The following is a 17,284-nucleotide window of genomic DNA, read 5'->3' as shown; positions in this document are numbered from 1 at the left end:
TTGTGTCAGTGTAGATTAGTTTTGAATGTTCTTGAAATCTGTGTAAAGGAATCACAGCATATATCCTTTTATGTCAGGCTCCTCCTCGGACTCGGCACAATGTTTATGTTTATTTATTTGTTTTTAAGTTTATTTATTTTGAGAGAGACACAGACAGCACGAGCTGGGGAGGGGCAGAGAGAGAGAGAGAGGGGGAAAGGGAGAATCCCAAGCAGGCTCCATGCTGCCAGGGCAGAGCCTGACGCAGGGCTCGAACTCACAAAACCAAGAGTAGGACGCTTACCCGAATGAGCCACCCAGGCGTCCCATCAGCATAATGTTTTTAAGATGAATCTACATTGCATATATCACTAGTTTGTTCCTTTCTGTCACGAAGTAGTATTCCACTGAATCAAAGCATGAAGACTCGGTTAACCGTTCGCCTATTGATGGACATTTGGGCTTTTTCCAGTTTTGTGCTATGATGAATAACGTTTCTGTAAACATTTTGGTATAAGCTCTTTGTGGCTATGTTTTCACTTCTCCTGAGTAAATGTGGTTGGTGTATGTTTAACATTATAAAAAAAGTGCCTGTTGTCTGTACCATTTCGCATTCCCACCGTCACTGTAAGAGAGTTTCAGTGCTTGAGGCCGTTGACAATACTGGGTATTAATGTCAGTCTTTTTAGCCATTCTTGTGACTATATGATGTTCCATTCAGTGGTGTCTCATTTTGCTTTAACTTGCATTTCCCTAATTAATGATGAAGGTGACTGTGTGTTTGCCACAGAAATATGTACTTTGGTTATTTTATGCTGTCTGTGGCTTATCTTTTGTTATCTTGGTGGTGTCTTTTGAGGAGCAAATTTTTTACGTTGCTTAATTCCGAGTTATTTTTTTCTTTTGTTGTTAGGGCGCCCTGTCCAGGAAAATCCTTGCTTCCAATCCAAGGTCACAAGTATTTTTCTCATACTTCCTCTAGAAATTTCAAACGTTAGACTTATATATAGGTCTACGATCCATTTTGAGTTCATTTTTATTATGCTCTAGCATTCAAGTTTCTTTTATCCATTGTATTAGTCAGGGTTCTCTAGGGTGGGAGGGGGAGGGAGGGAGAAAGAGAGCTTTTAAGGAGTGAGTTCATGTGGTCACAGAAGCTTGGTAAGTTCACAATCTGATGCAGAGGCTGGAGACTCAGGAAAGAGATGCAGTTCAAAGGCTGTCTGCTTGTAGAGTTCCTTTTGGCTCAGGGGACATCAGTTTTCATTCTATTAAAGCCTTCAACTGATTAGATGAGGCCCACCCAGATGAGGGAGGGCAGTCTGCTTCACTCAAAGTCCGCCAATTTAAATATTAATCTCATCAGAAAATGAAAACAAAAATCCTAAAAGAAACATCCAGAATAATTTTTGGCTACATATTTGGACAAACATTATTTTGCCAAACTGACCCAGCCAAATTGACACATAATTTCACCATCACATCCACACAGATATCCAATTGTCCTAGGACCACTTGTTGAAAATTCTGTCCTTTTCCCACTGAATTACCCTGAGAATGTGGTCAAAACTCAGCTGAGCATATATGTGTGGGTCTCTCTACTTTTGGATTCTATTCTGCTCCACTGATGTATATAGCTATCTACCAATACAACAGTCTTGAGTTCTGTAGTTCTGCAGCAAATCTTGAATTCAGGGAGGGTAAATCCTTTCACTTTCCCCCTCTTTTCCAAAGGTATTTTGGCTTTTCTATATCCTTTGCATTTCTATATATATATAAATATATATATTTTGAAATATATATTTATATATATTTATAACATTTATATATAACATATTTTATGTATGTTTATATATTTTTATATATAATTTTTATATATAAATATATATTTAATTCTACTGATTGAATAGATCAATAATTCTATTGATTCAATTCTATTGATTAAATGATTATATATAATTAAATATTTAAATAAATTAAATATTTAAATAAATTAAATATATATAAATATTTAAATTAAATATTTAAATATAATTAAATATTTATATATATAAATTTTATATATAATTTATATATAAATTTTATATATAAATATAAATATTTAAATATTTAATTATATACAATAATATATTTATATATCTTATATATTTATTTATTTAATATTTATATATTTATATATTTATATTTATATATTTTGAAATCAACATGCCAATTTCTTAAAAAATAAAATTCTTTCAGGAATTTGATTGGGATTGTAGAGGAGCTACAGACCCATTTGGGACAATCGAGATCTTAACAATATAGAAATTTCAATCCATAAACAAACTTTATTCTTGTGTTTCTGGTCTTCAATGTTTTGTAGTTTTCAGTGTACAAGTCTTACATGTATTCAATTTTTTACTAAGTAGTCTCCTTTTTGATACTATTGCAAAATATTTTTAAAATTTCGCTTTGTAATTATTCACTGATACTACATAAAAATGCAATTTATTTTGTTTATTGACCTTATATCCTGAGACCAAGCAAAATTCGCCTCCTAATTCTAGTAGTTGACTTTGTATATTCCTTAGTATTTTCTCTGCACACAATCATGTCATTTGTGAATGAAGACAATTTTATTCTTTTCCAAATTGCAGACATTTTATTGCTTTTCCTTGCATTAATACAAGTCCAGGAATTCCATTACAATTTGCAGCGATTCGATTACTCATCCTGGCTTTATTCCTAATTTTAATCTCAAGGGAGATAGTAACATTTTCACCCTTATATAGAATATTAGCTGTAGGCTTTTCTTATGGCTTTTATCGTGTTAAAAATGTACATTTTTCCTCAATGTCTACAAGTTTTTACTTGTGAAGGGATATTAAGTTTTGTCAAATGCTTTTACTATAACTATTAATATAGTCATATGTTTTTCTATTTTATTGTTTTTTTGTGGTACATCGTATTGAATCGTTTAAAAATTGTAAAAATCAACCCTGCATCCCTGAAATAAGCCCCACTGGGTAAAGATGTATTATTCTTCTCTGTATTGCCAGCTTCAGTTTGCTAAAATTTTGTTGAAGATTTTTGGCTTCTATTTTCACAAGGAATATTTATCTGCAGTTTTCTTTTTATGTATTTATCTGATTTTGATATCAGGGTAATAAAATGAATTAGGAAATATACCCCCCTCCCTTGATTTTCTGAATTTCTGTGAAATCAGCATCATTTTTTAAACGCTGGACAGAGTTCACTAGTGGAACTATCTTGATCTGAAATTTTCACCAAGTTTTTTTAAAAATAACTAATTCAAATTATATATTATTTAACATTAAAAAATTTTTAAATGATTATTTTTCAGAGAGAGAGAGAGAGACAGACAGACAGCAGGGGAGGGGCAGAGAGAGAGGGAGATACAGAAGTTGAAGCAGGCTCCAGGCTCTGAGCTGTCAGCACAGAGCCTGACACAGGGCTTGAACCCACGAACTGTGGGATCATGACCTGAGCTGAAGTTGACACTTAAGTGACTGAGCCACCCAGGCGCCCCCTCTTTTTATTGCTTCTTAATGTAGAAACTTACATAAATGATTTTAGACTCTTCTTTTCAGTATATGCATTAAATTTAAAAGTTTGCCACTTAGCATTGCTGATGCTATATCCCACAATTTGTGGGATTGTGTTTTCCCTATTTTTCATTTTAAAGCTTTTTTCTAACTGCCTTCGTAATGTCTTCTTTGAACCAAAGATACACACACAAACATTTAAACATATAAGGAAACGGAATTATATTTTATTTGTATTTTTAACCTGCTGTTTTCCTTTATGGTAATATCAAGAACACCTTTCTGATAAATAATTCCCTGCAGCACCTTTCTTAGTGAATACAGTTTAGTACATTACGGAAGTATCATACGAAATTTATTTAAACTAAATCGCTGTTGTTGGCTAGCTTAGTTATTTCCAATTTTTCAGTTACAAAGGGTTGTGATAAATATCCTCATACATTAACTTTTGTATAAGGAAGACATTTTTTCATTGTATAGCTTTCTAAAAGTGGAGTTATGTAAGTTGTTATGTTATGCTCTTTCAAAGCAGTTTCCCATTTTGTACTGACTTCTTGGGCCTAACCCTACATATTTTACATGTTTAATTTTTTCCCCCCAGAGTTGATGTGGTCTGTGGGCTGCAGCAGCCCTTAGGCATGGTGATTTGGCATTCACAGAGATGAAAAATAGTGAAGTGCCAACACCCAAGATTGTGGGGGGAGGGTCTTACATATAGCATCTGGATTTTCAGATTCTCCTGGAAAAGTGTGAATCTGACAGCACTAAGCCAAAATTCCTACATGGTAAGAATTAGTGGGAAAGGAGTAATTATTTAGAAAGGGTAGGCTCCTTCCACTTTGTCATAACTCTTACCTAGCCTTGTCACTTGATTAGGCTACGGCTTGACTCTTAACAGGATCTGGGTTCACAGCCCTTGAATTGCTGGGATAGAACCTATTGGAAAACTCAGGCCAGTCATGTACAGGCAAACCCCGATTTACCATTCCAAACCACGTGACATTTCCCAATGGGTATGATTGCCTCCTTCCGCTTCTTTCTCTAGGAAATTCTAGACCTCCCCTTGGTAACCTATCAGATTTGTCCTTCCAGGAGGAAACTTCATTCTTTTGAGATAGAGCACAGAGATATCCTCTGTGCTTTAATCCAATGAGTTTTTCTAGGTGAACATTATCTCTAGAACTAGGCAAACATATGTCAGATTGTTCAGGTCTCAGTTTTAAGGATATGTTGAAAGCATAGCCCTCCCCCACTTGTCATTTTTAATTCATGACACAGTTATGTTAGGATCAAATTATTAATGTGGGATGACTGCTGTCATTCCTCTACTCTATCCAGCCAAAGAGAATTCTCTAATTACCAAATCAATTTCCAGATTGTTTTTCTTCCTAAAAAAATTTTTTTTTCCTGCTAACAGAGAGGTAAGGTCAATATGCATGATGAAGTGATACAAAAAATAGTGAGGAAAGGCAGAGAAAGGAGAATTATGTGTTGAGAGATATTATAGGGAATTGTGAATGGAAAGGCTCTGTATTGGCACCAAGTGTGACGCTGGGGGTGCAGAGTAGAAGAAGGAAGGGGGTTTTAATAAATATTGTTATGGTATTTGAATCTGGATCCCCTTTATGGTTCTCAGGAAACCTAAGGAAAGCGTTTGAGTTATTGAAATTACTTTTGGTTGCGGGAAGCTGTTTCTTGACTGCAGTCTTGCTCTGAGACCCAACTGTGTCTGCCCCAGGTTTATAAGGTTACACAGGCTTGTGGATTGGTTTTCCTTGCTCATATCCATCTTATACTGTGCTGTGGTTATATTAATTTGCTGTTCATGAGACAGTAAGTGCTGGCCACCTGTTTCAACAGATTTTAAGATTGTTCCTTCTGGCCGAGAGTTTTGTTGTGCACCCTGTTCTTAAAAAAATCGAAGACCTAGACAATCAAGACACAGATTTCTGTTCTCCTTTTCTGTTTATATTTCTCATTCAATGGTTTTTCTGAGGTAGGGAGTCCATACGAAAGGTCACAATGCTTCTGGCTCTAGGGTTGGATTTCTTAAACACATCCCCAGGTCAACTGGAGTGCTAGAGTTTATTACTTTTTAAAAACCAAACCCCTGCCAAGTGAAAGGAGAGAAGGGCATGTTTAGATGAAAGTGCTTGATGTTCAAATTCTGTAGTCTGTTGACATTTTATTGCTCAGTGCAATTTTTCCTATCCTTCAGGGCATTTTGCTTAATGGTTTCCCAGGAACACTATGATGAGGCTTCAAAGCAAGCCCTAGGTTTTAGCAACAATGCTGTTATTCCAGTTTATATGAGTCACATGTCCAAAGTCTTGTACACAAGTTCTTCCCATAAACACTTACGCCCAGAAAATATGGTAAGCCATGTTAACAAGCCATATTGGATGTCCCACACTAATATGGAAATGAATCAGGTAATTCCAATGTAAAAGATTTTTGCGGGAACTTGGCGGGGAGGAGAGGCGTACTTAAACTAGATTTTAGCTGCATTAATACTAAATTCATGTAAGGGTATCTGTTACTAGAAGCATATAGTACTGGCTATTGAGTACAAACTTGTCAGTAAGAATTGGCTATGTAGGTGTGATGCCTTTAAACACTGAATTATAACAAATACTCCAACAAGTTGATGTATGACCCCGAGAAGTGTGTCCTTCATGACTATTTATTCCATGAGTCAAGAGGAATATAAGCTAGTTACCTGCTTTCAGGTGGTTCTCATCTTTTTGATCCCCATGTATGCTAGTAAAACATGGCTTTCTGAGGGGACCTATTTTAGTACTTTTAGGGTTATTAGACTTTCCACTCAAAGTGCTATCTGATTCCTCTATTTCAATGATCTCCTTCCAGAGCTGATTCTTCCTCCCTCTTTCTGTATTTGCACGGGGTTGGGTACTTGCCATGGTCACCTCGATCAGTCTGAATGAGAGCTTTTCTTGGAAGGCAGGCCCACTGAAATGAGTAGGCCTGGAGGAAGAAATGGCTGGCATTAATTTAACTCAGAAACAAAAGTTACTGAAAGGGTTGGTGGAATCTCATTCTCTGGAGAGTTAATAAACTTAGCCCATGCTTCCATTATCTGAGAGGGTATACATGTACTACTTCTAGCAAGTACGGGGGGCGGGGCGCTGACCTCTCAAGTCTCTGCTCAGAGTACCATGCTTTTGCTTTCCACATGTTTATTACCAGAAAGCAGAAGAAAGTGTGCTCTTACCTTACAGTAAGAAGATGTAATGGCAGGTAGAGTGGGTAGAGCCACTTCTATGGTGATGGTTTCTATCAGCACAATCCTCCAGGAACGAATGTCAGCCAGACCTGCAATGTTTAAGGAGACCGTGGGGTCTGAACTTGTGTTTAGGAAAATGCTGATACGTATTTGAAACTTCATCTGACACATTCTGCAATACTCATTGCCCAAGAGAAGACATTTTCATCCCTGGTTTTTAATGTTATTCTCTTTTGAGGGCTTAGGGATGGACCTCAACGTTATTTTAACTTGGTTTCCTCCAAGCAAGGTCATTTACTTGATTAGGTAGCCAATTGAGAAACTCTGTTGCCGAACATTTTCTACGGTATGGGCTGTGTGTGCTCCTTAGGGTTTGTGGTATGTCTGAAAAACAGAAGGGGCACGGGATTCAATTCTTTGAGTCTTGTCTAGAAGGAGTATGAAGGATATTCAAATAAAGTCACTATTTTTAAGTGTCCATTGGACCAAGAAAAGTTCTAGCAAAATGGCGCTGAAATCAGAGGTGTGATTTTTCAGAATGTAATCCTAGGAAGGAATGATACCTAGGAATTCACTTGGAAAGCTGCTCTTATAGATCCAAGCAGAAAGGGTGTTCTATCCTTTTCTGACCACTCTGAAACTTAAGGATAAATTACTTCCTGCTGGAGACTTATCATTACCATTCAGCAACTGTTGGGAATGGGACACGACAGGATTGTTCTCGCAGATTTGTGCATGGATCCAGATAAGCCTCGAGGTTTGCAGCCATGTTGCCAAGAATCTATTCAGATGAGGCACAAATAGAATTGTTCTTTTCTCCTTAAAGCCTGGACAGGTTTTGGAAATAGGCTGACTATAAATCTTGCACATGAATTGAAGAAGGCAACCACCATTAGTAACAACTAGTCACTTCTCAATTTACTCAATATTTACTTCCTGTACCTGCAATTTACTGCTTGGACCAAGTTAATGGAAGTTTTAAATATGTTTATGTTTAAAAATACAGCTCTTTCAATAGCGATGAATGTAAGGGAGATAAATGCTACAGTGATGAGTAACTCTAGTAATTTGCTTACATGTTCTTTGTGCTAAGTTAGTATATATGTGGAGGCTGATGATGTGAAGGAGGAGCCTGAGGGGAGAGAAGGGAATGTGAGTTAGTCACCTGTGAAAAGATTTTTTAATATTATTTATTTTGAGAGAGAGACACACAGAGAGAGAGCGTGCATGTGCGTGAGAAGAGAAAGGGCAGAGAGGAGAGAGAGAATCCCATGCAGGCTCCATGCTGTCAATGGAGACCCTGATGTGGGGATCAATTGGATGAACCATGAGATCATCACCTGAGCTGCAATCAAGAGTCAGATGTTTAATGGAATGAGCCCCCCAGGCACCTCAAGATTTTTTGAGCAATGGGAAATGGATGCAAAAGAAAAAAAAAAGCATTGAGGGAGAGGAGCCTAATGTAAAAGAGAACTTCTCTTCCACCTCTCATTGACAATTCTTTTTTTTGAACTCAGAGAACATGCTTTACCTGTGTTGTAGGGTGAGTTTTCCTCCATCACATACCACCTCTCCCTGCCCCACCGGCCCTGCTCTTTCTCCCACCAAGCCAAGATCTGGCCCGTGCATTTGGAACTTATGGGGGCTAAGGACACAGAATAGGCTTTTTTTGTGATGTAACCCAAGTTGCCCGAGGAAGGAAGAGTAACTCAAGTTACTCTTTCAGTGTAAGTTACAGACAGTATCCATGGTAGCACTAAGTTCATCTTTGCCATGAGAAGAGAAGGCTGGTAGCCCTACCCACCTCCACGTGCAAGATCCTTAATGCCATCCTCACCCCACTCTACACCTGCCTTGCGGGGCAAGAGCGGAGAGCCCATGCTGAATGCTGAACCCAAGAGGGGGATGAGCCTTGAACTGAGTGGTAGGGGGAAGTTTCAGGGGGAAGACCTAGGAGGAGGGTCAAGGAGTGTGTGAGTTAAGGTCGTCTGAGAAGCGACCACCTAAATGGGATTAGATGTGTAAGAACTTCCTTGAGGGACACACGTCTGAAGGATAAAGGAGAGGGGACAGGATCAGGCAGGGGGAGCCTTCAGACTGGGATGCAGTGTTGACATGTGTGGAAGGAGAGAGGGAAGGGCCGGAAATCACATGGGAAGAGCCTCAGACAGCAGAATATCGTGGAGAAAATAATGGCGAGATTAAGGAGACTCCCAGTCCAGCTGGCAGGAAGATACGTTTGGGCTCTAATACCCCTTCTGTGCCCAGTCATTGTCCAAGAAAAACAGGGCAGGGAGTGTGGCCCTGAGGTGAGCACCACAATGGTGTGGGAGGCATGTCCCACGGTAGCTTCTCTTGAAGACAGCTGAGCGGGGTTACCGTCATGGCCGCCACAGGAGGGACACGTGGTGTTGTCACAGGAAGGGTCATAGTGGAGGTCTAAGGGTCTATGACCTTGGCCCTGGGTCTGGGTGAGAGCAAGAAGACAAGCTGAATTATACAGAGAACTCACTTCTGAATCATTGCCCACCTGCCTGTGGGTTGGAAAATACCACTTCATCAACACTAAACATTTTCCAAAATTCTCTGAGTTGGACAAGCTACCGGCCAGTTGCTGTGGACATGTAATGCTGTGTTCATATCTGCAATTGTCATTTTGATAATAGAATTATATGGGGACAGGGGTGGTCAATCAGTGTATCTGAGTGTATCTGTCCACCTTTATTAAATTTGAACCTTACAGGGCACCTGCCTGGCCTCGGCCAAACTCAAAGTGATTTCTCCCAACTCTCAAGAACTAAGCCCCCACTACACATACAGTTTCTTTCTTTCTTTCTCTTGGTTTATTTATTACAGAGAGAGAGCATGTGCTCAGAGAGAGGTCAAGAGAGGGGGAGAGAGAGAATCCCAAGCAGGTTCTGCTCAGTGCAGAGCCCAACATGGGGCTCGAACCCACAACCACAAGATCATGACCTGAGATGAAATCGCGTCGGACGCTCAACGAACTGAGCCACCCAGGAGCCCCACACATACTGTTTCTCCCTTGCACTTGACCTCTGTGTGTCTATGACTTCTGCCATCCTCAAAAGACAACGAGCAACTTGAAAGTAACAGTTGTCTTACACTTTGAATCAGCATTGCCTTACACACATAGTTGTTTTGGGGTTTGACATCAGGTAAGCAAAGGGATTGAGCAGCCTGGGGTATAAGCTGGGAAAAAAAACAAACCTGAAGAAACATTTATTTCAGCCTACTTTACTTTCAGAAGTTTCTAGCAGTGACTTATAATAGAAGACACAGATGTGTCACAATCATGAAAAAGGATAAATGTATATAATGCTTTCAATTTATATAATGCTATATGTCCAATATATTTCAAAAGAAAGAATAAAGAAATAAGGACAAAGGAAAGGGGTGAAGTTGGCATGGGTACAATGAGAAATCACTGAGCTAAGGATTGCTACTGAGATTGAATGCAAACTTTACTTCTGACCTTTTCCTGGCAGGCAAGACGAAAAGGAAAACACAAGTTATATAAGGTTCTTATTAGCTAATAAAAAAAAAGCATGCCAGTTTTTCTATACAAGCAGATTTTTTTTCGAGCACTAACTTTAAGAAGAACTTATTTTATGGTCCCTTATAAAGCCATCGACTTTGAAAATATATGATGGTTTCAATAACAGTTTTATAAAAAAAATATAGGGAAACTTTGTTTTTCCTGTATGGCCATTTCTTATATTGATTTTTGATAAATGCCATAGTTCAGAGAGGACATTTCTTTGGGGACTTAGGATGTAGTTCAACCTTCAGCAGTGAAACGAGATTGATGGATTATGTCTGGGCCTGTAGCCTGGGAACCATGGGATACAGTAATAATGCCCACAGGCTAAGTATCAACTTGAGATGATTAGCAAACAAATGAAGTTGTATTAAAACAGAATATAACTTTGGCTGTATTTTTTTTTTTTTTAAAATCTGGCTAAATAGCTCTGCCCTGACACATACATTTTGACTTGACACTGGGCCTTTACCATAACAAACTCCATGTAGGTACAATAATCTAAAATTGATTCCACTAGGACCCGAACTCCTACTAAGACAAATCCTGGAGGATGTGACCAACAAACATTCCAGAGGAAAAATCCTTGGGTTTACAGATCCGTTGAAGCACCCAACACAGAGGAACCAGTTGCTTTTAAATTCGGAGATTCTTCAAGACTTGAACGTGCTAATATGCTCTCACAGATTGAGTTCCCTGGTAAACAGACTCTGATTTAGCGATGAGTGCGTAGTTTATTGCAGATGGCTTGGGGAAACAACACCTAAGGAAGACGAGAGAAGAGGAGGGGGAGGGAAGGGAGAGGAGGAGAGCAGGATAAAGCAGAGGAGGACGTTGGGTGAAAGCCATGGGGAGCTCTGAATTTGCATGGCTTTTTGGGGTTGTATCCGGTTGGATAAGGAGCTGGGTCTGTACGCCCCCACAAAGACCACTCACTGGGGACAAGCTGTCCTCGGAAAGGGTGTGCTCTTGGGCAAGGTGGCTTTCTTTAGCAAATGGCAACTCTCTGAGAAAGCTAACATCTCAGGGCTCTGGGCCAGCAGCACTGCCAATGACTGGGGACTAAGCCCCAGACTTTTGAAGGTGGCACATCATAATCTATCAAAGGATTTTCTCCGCACAGTGTTTTTGTTTTCGGTTTTCTTTTTCCAAACTAGCAAAACATACTTTTATCCTGAAGCACAGCTAAAATATTTGCCAAACCTAATGGCAGACAAAATATAATTTGTGAAACGCTGCTGTATTCCAATGACCAGATGTAGACTCTTTATTCTTTAGGATGAGTACCTCGTTTCGGTTTTATATTGGGCTACTCTTCCCAGAAGCTAGATGGAAGAGACTTAGTCAATGAAAAGAGCTTATTTTACTCACATAATTTGGGGGGAGAGTCCAAGGCCTGTGTAGCTGCTCACGGAACCGGGTTCTATCTCTTTTCTTCTGGTCCCTTTTTGGCATGTAACTTTTGTTCTCATGGCTGTAAGAGGTGCTGCTCTGCCCGAAAGGGAAAAGCGGCAAAGGATAAATACCAGGCAAGCTTCTTCCTCCACAAAACATTCGGAGGCACCGTATGCTTTCTACTGGCTTTTCATTCGCCAGAACAGTCACGTGACCGTTCCTAATTGCCAGTGCATCTGGTAAAGTGATTTTACCTGAGAACATTTAACTGGTTTCTCCTAATTGGGAAGAACAAGAGAAAGGATCCTGAGAAGGCAGCTAGCACTGCTGACCACAAATAATAGCTGTTAAATCCTTCCTTGTTCCTGACTGGCTGGGCAACTGCAAGAACAAATACCGTAGAAGGAAAAGAAATACAGTTATACGATATTCCTATGGATATGAGCACAACATTGCAACAGATGGCTATATTTTCCAAATTGATCCGGTTTAACTCAGACTTTCCACATTTCATCAAAAGCTATATACGTTTATTACCCTAGATTTATGGTTGCCTTTCTACCACGTGGGACAGAGCTGTGCACGTGGTAGACACTGACTGTGTATTCATGTGTGTGTGTGTGTGTGTGTGTGTGTGTGTGTGTGCATGCGTGTTGTGTAAACAGAGGAATGTCTTTGGCATACATTATGGCACTCTACTGAGTCATGAAGTCATAAAATATATCCTGTGTCTTGCTGACATTCAGGGGAAGCCCCCCCAGTGGTGGTTGAGGAGGAACACTGAGGATGGGTTTTAGTCCTTGCTTTGCTGTGTTTGGTCTTCATTACAACACTGTCAGGTGGGTAGCTTCTGGATAATTTGATTTTTTATGTATAGATTTTAGACAATCTTGAGAAATAACAATGGAAAAGCTACTCTAAGATTTAAAAAGTAGGGGCGCCTGGGTGGCTCAGTCGGTTGAGCGTCCAACTTCAGCGCAGGTCATGATCTCATGGCTCATGAGTTCGAGCCCCCCGTCAGGCTCTGTGTAGACAGCTCAGAGCCTGGAGCCTGCTTTGGACTCTATGTCTCCCTCTCTCTCTGCCCCTCCCCTGCTCATGCTCTGTCTCTCTCCCTCTCAAAAAAATAAATAAAAATTAAAAACGAAGATCCCTTATTGAAAAATTGTTCTCTCTTCTACCTATCCCATTCAGAAAAGACGTCTCCCTTTCTATATGATTTTTAACTTTCTGCATAGGAAATTACAGTTGAATATGATTTCCACAGTTACACATTAAACACACAGACTCACTAAACAGAAGAAGAGTGTGATGGGCCCACTGATATTTCTTTAAAACACCTAATACTCTCTTCATATCCACCACCAGGGTTAAGGGCTCTCCATTCTTCCCCTCTCCTTGAGGAAGGGTCTTTTTCTGTCTGTCTTCTCAATTACTGTCTCAAAGGACAATTCACAGCATCACAAAATTAGAAGGATTTTGTGATGCCAGATCATTCTGCATGTATGATATGCTCCCAGCTGATGCCAATGCCACGTTGCCTGGCCCCACTTTGAGTAGCAAGGCATTGGTTTTAAAGATTGGTGGCCTAATTGGAATTTTGGATAAGTTTTTACAAATACTGATGTCTGGGTTCCACCCGGGAGAATTGAATTTATTTATTATAGGGTTGGCTTGGGCATCAAGTTTTTAAAAGTTCCCCCAGGAGATTCTAATGTTCAGCAGAGTTTGAGAACCAATAAGCTATGAACCAATTACAATACTTTTTTTCCCCACAGGTCCTTCCAAATACACAATTTGTTAACTTATGTATCCTTGTATGCTCCCGCTGTTGTTAATGCCAACTTCTGGGTGTTTTTTTTTTTTTAATTATTTTTATTCCAAGAGAGAGCCTAGCACAGGACCCCATTCTTGGCACGGGCTCCATCAGAATCTGTTGACCACATCGGCATATAGAAAGAGGATTGTTTCTGCTTCTGTGCTGTGGCAAGAAAGGAGAGATTTCCTTTTCATTGTAAGTATGGGTCTAGCACGTTTCTATTTACTGCAACCCCTCTGCCAGGCTTCTTCCAAGGAAGATCCTATGAAAAGGGTTTCCAGATCTTGGGAGCCTAGGGCAGACAAAGGAGAAAAAATGGGGTGTGGAGATGTCAGCAAGAGAGAAAAAGGGAAAAACAGGAGGAGGAAGGGGTGGAAGAAGAATGGGGAAAAATGAGAAGAAAATAAGACGGATATAAGGGTTGTAGGTGTTGAAAAATACTGAAAAAAATTGCCAGTAGATATTTAGCCACCATTTATGAGAGGTGACATAAAGATTCTTCTTGAGATGAACAAAACAAAACAAAACATAGGGGCACCTGGGTGGCTCAGTTGGTTAAGCGTCCAACTTTGGTTCAGGTCATGATCTTGCAGTTCATGAGTTCAAGCCCCGCATCGGGCTCTGTGCTGACAGCTCAGAGCATAGAGCCTGCTTCGGATTCTGTGTCTCCCTCTCTGTCTGCCCCTGCCCGCTTTCTCTCTCTCTCAAAAATAAATAAACATTAAAAAAGAAACATAGGGTCTCGTTAGGAGACAGGAATCAAGCACTGAAAAAGTTATATTAAACTGTGCAGTGAAGAATAAAGGGGGAATAATACCAGAGATAACACAGGACTTTTAGAGAGACTGATCAACAAATGAGAGTTATAAGGCAATAGACAGCATAGACTCCATTTTTACGTGGGGAAATGGTATCAATCCTGTTGCAATGGATCCCTTATTCTTACTCGGCCTTATCAGTTCAACTCCAATTATGCATATAGGTGGCTACTGAAGAAGTAACATTTAACCCATTCTGTATCAGGGAGTCTTTCAGGCAGTTATTTAAATATTTTATAGTTATTTCCTCTAGCACGTATGATCCAGTATGTTGTCTGCGAATATTTGCTTTGAGGAAAAAAATTAATTTTCAAAATTTACTTGAAGATGCCCTTTAAGAGTCTCAACCCCACTCCTAACGCCACGATGCACCTCTAGAAGTTTCTTCTTAGAGGTGAGGTCTCGATAACTAATAAACATTAGTTTGTGAGAATAAAGAATGGGAATTCAATCCAGTCAAAGTGGTGAAGGTTTGGTATCTTGTTATCTTTTCTGAGAAACATGGTTAATTTGATGTTTGAACTTTGGCAATACGAGTCCCTTCAGTGGCATAAAAGAAGCCGGTCTTTAAAAGATGCAGACAGATGCTGAGAGAGTTTTTTACAGTGGGGCTGAGTTTCCTGTTCTGCTGCATATAATTAGGCATGCAGTTAGAGCTTCACTCACTTTACTAGCCCAGGGGGAGGGAGGTGGGGCAGGGGCCCCAGACTTCAGCTTAAAGGAAACACACTGTCTCTTTCTTTAACATCTAAGTGTGTCTCCATTTCTGTAAAGGTAGAAGACTTTGTGTGTTCATTTTACAAAGTCTGCACAAAACTAAGCTTGTGGTAAGGAACACATCAGTTCTATTTATTTCAAGCAAGCATAATTTATCCATTTCATAAAGAACTTGGATGGTAAAGACGGTGAACATGCCTGATTTAAGGATCAGCATCTTTGGTGTCCTAACAACATCATTAGACACAGAATGCATTGCCTCGGCAGTCTGGCTAGTCTCCGTTTCCTTGATTTTCTCTCTCTCTCTTTTTTTAATTCTTTTCTCTTCTGGGCTTAGTACTGTGGTATCTGCAATGCTTGCGTTGGGCGCCTGGGTGGCTCAGCTGGCTAAACATCTGACTTGATTTTGGCTCAGGACATCATCTCGTGGTGTGTGAGATTGAGCCCCACGTCGAACTCTGTGCTGACAGTGCAGGACGTACTTGGGATTCTCTCTCTCCCTCTCTCTCTCTCTCTCCAAAATAAATAAATAAAAACTTAAAAAAAATCTAAAAACATTCAAAAAAATCAATAAATGAAATGCTTGCATCAATAAACAACTGAAATGCCAATTTTCTAGGTCAAGGTAGCATCTCTTTCTTTCAAACTCTTGGTTTTCTCTGCTATGTTTCATTGAGAACTTGGTGTCTGGCTCACAGAATCGCTATACAATGCTCAGCCCCCTTCAACTTTTAAGTTAAAAGACCCAGTCTGTCTAAGAACAAAGCTAGGGTGCCTCAGGGGGACAGAGAGAGCACTCTCTGGGTCCCCATTCCTTTGCAAGCCCCATTCTAGAACTAAGTCCAAAAGGTTGGCTGTGTCACTCTACTGTCATCTCTTCAGCAGCAGGCGGAAAACACGGGAATCTAGGTTTCCCACGTGCTGGCCATAGATTCTCTATTAGAATTTCAACACCAGGATGCAGCAGGGAAATGTGAAGAAGGAGAAAGAGTACTTGAGTCCAAGGGGCCCAAATCAAAATAGGGCATCTCATTCGAGGAAAAGACAAGGTGAGCAAGGTGGAACCACACAGGGCACTGGGCTCTAACCAGGGGAACTCATAAGACCCAACAAGGACAGAGCAAACTGGTTGAAATGCCTAGATGGAAAGGAACTTACCTACTGGCCTTGCTCTTTTCCAGATTTCTCGAGGAGGCAAGGTTTCTTGCCCACGACCAGAGTTGTCCAGAAGTGGAACCCATACCCACAACTCATGATTCCTGTGTGCTAGTCCAGTGGGTAACGCACTAAAGAGAGGACATGGGGCAGGACAGGTAGGACAGTGCCGTGGTGATAATGAGCACACCTGTGCGGGAGCCAATTCTGCTAGTGACACATAGCATGACTTCAGACGTAGGACCTAAGCTTTCCAAAGTTTTAATTTTGAAGCTATAAAAGGGTAACGGTAATATCTCCACATAAGTGTGGCTAGTACATAAAAGGCATTTGAGTATTAGGCCCTTTTTCTATACCTTCCTTTGTCTTGTCAAGCTTAAGTTTGTCACACGATCCACATTGGCAAGATTGCCTCTCAACTCAGTCTCTAGGCCTCTGGTGCCCACCAGGATACAGAATGGTCCACAGTTGACCGCAGAAACACTGCTAGTAACTGTGAATAGCATACAGTACTCCCTCCTACTGGTAAGAACACATTTGACTTCCCAACTCAAATTTGACAGGCCTCTTATGGGCCATGCCAACACTTTGAAAATAAAACTCTTGAAGTTTCAACAGAAATATATTCTTACATGATAGGACGAAACCATCTGGAACTTACTGCTTACATGCATTCAAAGAGCTGTATCAACAATAGGGTTGTTATAAACTCAGGCTCCACACTGTCTCCTAAAGGGATTAGACAGGTCTCATAATGTGTTATAGACAGAAAAAGTGACCCAAGCAGGGGCTGAATCCTTAGCTGTCATTAGTATTTTCTCATGTCAACGCTGGGATTTGAGAAGACAGAAGGAATTGACTTACTTTATATACTTGTCTGATCCTTTAGTACTTAATGAAAACTAGAATGTTTTATTTCACCCCTATGGGAAAATAGCTAAACCCGGCAGTCTGTTCCTGAAATAAAATATCAGCAATCAAAATACTCTCAAGGTCCCTAAGAGACCAGAACATCATAGGCTGATTAGAAAGTAGGTGCCTCGAGCTTATAGG

The sequence above is a fragment of the Prionailurus viverrinus genome, chromosome A1, assembly GCF_022837055.1.
Source record: "Prionailurus viverrinus isolate Anna chromosome A1, UM_Priviv_1.0, whole genome shotgun sequence".
Classification (NCBI taxonomy): domain Eukaryota; kingdom Metazoa; phylum Chordata; class Mammalia; order Carnivora; family Felidae; genus Prionailurus; species Prionailurus viverrinus.
The sequence above is the reverse complement of the archived record's forward strand: the minus strand, read 5'-3'. Positions refer to the sequence as shown.